Source organism: Primulina huaijiensis, chromosome 8 (assembly GCF_012295235.1).
Source record: "Primulina huaijiensis isolate GDHJ02 chromosome 8, ASM1229523v2, whole genome shotgun sequence".
NCBI classification, from domain to species: Eukaryota; Viridiplantae; Streptophyta; class Magnoliopsida; order Lamiales; family Gesneriaceae; genus Primulina; species Primulina huaijiensis.
In genome coordinates, this window is record NC_133313.1 from 9438319 (window position 1) to 9441212 (window position 2894).

Genomic DNA, 2894 nt, shown 5'->3' on the forward strand with positions numbered 1-2894 from the left:
TTTTATTTTTTTTATAAGTTTGTTCTCCCCCCAATCAGAATATGACATTGTCCTTAATGTCAAAATAACTATTAATAAAGAGTTCATAATGAAAGAGATATCACCTGGAATTTTATTGAAGATAACAAACTGAAACAAACGCAAACCAATCCACGACTTTTAAATCAATGATCCAACTTCCTTTTCTTATTGCTTGATTGCGACCAATCTTTGTTATCATCGGATCAGGCTTATGAACAAAAGCTTTCAAATCATCAATTAATTCGGCAGTCGAAGCACAGATGAGCATCCGCCGTGAATTTTCTGAAATGAAATTCTGTTCCACAGCTTTATCAAGAAATGTCAACAAACTATCATAATAATTATTGATATTCAACAAGCCCACAGGTTTATTATGGATATTAAGTTGTGCCCAAGAAACAGTGTGAAATTTTTTTTCTAATGTACCAAAACCACCTGGTAGTGCGATAAAAGCATCAGAATTTTCAATCATTTTTGTGATTCTTTCATACATAGAAGAAACTTTTAATTCCTCACCAATAGTAACACCTGTAATATTTCCTTCAGCTAAAGCTGTAGGAATAATACCCAAAACCTGACTACCTCCAAGATGAGCAGATGTTGAAATAGATCCCATTAACCCAATATTACCTCCCCCATATACCAAGTGAATTTTTCTCTCAGCCAATATCTTTCCAAGATTATTTGCTGCTTCTACAAACACTTCATTTTTTCCAGGACCCGACCACAAAATACACAAATATTTTTCAATGTTTGTGCAGAAGATCCAGCCATGTTTTTACTTTCTTTTTGGTAATTTTCCTCTGGTTTTACGTCTAGAAACGGCTTCAACGCCTTTTATGAGTCGAGGATATGCTTCCCATCCAATTTTCTTATAAATTGGCAAACATGGTCTTTTTTAGTCGGATTCCCAAGACTATTACGCTCATCTTGGAATTGTTTCCATAAACGGAGAAGTACAATATGCACATCTCCACTAAAAGGCGTCTCAAGAGTCAATAAGATGTTATCTAAAGACTCCTTACTCAGCCCATTCTTAATGAAACCAATTTTATCTTCTCTGTTATTGGAAACACATCCCACAGATCTGCATCGTTTGTCACAAGTCCATCTTGCATACTTATGACAAACCCCTAAACTTTCGGCCCTTCGTTTTTTCGCATAAGTGCTTTTTCCTAATCCAGGCAAATACCGAATGAGCAATGATTGTGGAACTTCTCCTCCTAATCGGACCTTAGCTTCTATTACAAGAAGAATATCTTCTGGAATTCCTTTTTGCATTAGCAATCTCAATCTTTCACACCTTCATGCATAAATTTTTCTTAGAACATTTTCAGAAACAGAGGGAAAATATTTACACATTTTTTAGAGAATTTCATCCATTTTGAAAAGAAAAGAAATGATTTTTTTTATTTTTGTATCAGCAATTATGGGAAACTGATTAAACCGACTATGAAAGTCACGGAGTACCGTTAACCGCCATTTAACCGAGAAAATAAAAAGATTAAGGAAACCTGAAATAAAAAAAACAAAATTAATTGCAATACAAAAAATCAAGGATCGGAAAGAGAAATAAACTCTTCTTTAAAGATATCATTTTCTAAAAATGGTTTAAACCTTTATCCATTTACTTTAAAAACATCACCATTTTTAGGATTTTCAATGTCCACAGCTCCATAAGGATACACATGTTTTACAACATATGGACCTGTCCATCTTGATCGTAATTTTCCTTGGAATATGTGAAGTCGCGATTTATAAAGCAAAAATTTTTTACCAATCTCAAAAGATTTTCTAAGAATTGTTTTATCATGAAATGATTTGATTTTTGCTTTATAAATCCTTGAATTCTCATACGCGTCATTTCTGAGTTCATCAAGTTCATTAAGTTGCAATTTGCGCAATTTGTTGGCATGATCCATGCTTGAATTAAAAGTTTTGATCGCCCAATAAGCTTTATGTTCCAATTCCATAGGCAAATGACAATGTTTTCCGTAAACCAACCTATAGGGAGACATATTCAATGATGTTTTAAAAGCTGTTCGATATGCCCAAAGTGCATCATTAAGTCGCAGAGACCAATCTCTTCTATTTGAGTTAACAGTTTTTTCCAAAATTTGCTTTATCTCCCTATTAGCTAATTCAACTGGTCCATTTGTTTGAGGATAATAAGGAGTAGTTACTTTGTGAGTAATATCATATTTTTTCATTAATGAAGCAAATGATTTATTAACAAAGTGAGTTCCCCCATCACTTATCATGGCTCGAGGAATTCCAAATCTACTAAAAATATTTTCTTTTAAAAATTTGATGACGATTTTATGATCATTTGTTCGACATGGAATTGCCTCTATCCATTTGGAAACATAATCAACTGCAACTAAAATATACAAGTATCCAAACGACGGTAGAAAAGGTCCCGTACAATCTATTCCCCAACAATCAAAGATTTCAATTTCAATAATAGGATTCAAAGGCATCATGTTTCTTTTTGAAATCGCACCCAATTTTTGACAATTTTCACAGATCTTGCAGATTTCGTGGGTGTCTTTAAACAAAGTGGGCCAATAAAATCCACACTGCAAGATTTTTGCAGCTGTTTTCTTTGAAGAAAAATGTCCTCCGCATGTTTCTGAATAACAAAATTTACTGACACTACTTACCTCATTGTCGAGTATGCAACGTCGAAAAATTTGATCCGGACAATACTTGAACAGATACAGATCATCCCAATAAAAGTTTTTTACCTCATTCAAAAATTTTCTTTTATCTTGAGAACTCCATTGCGGTGGCATTTTTCCTGTCACAAGAAAATTTACTATGTTAGCAAACCAAGGTGTAGTAGTAACTGAAAATAGATGTTCATCAGGAAA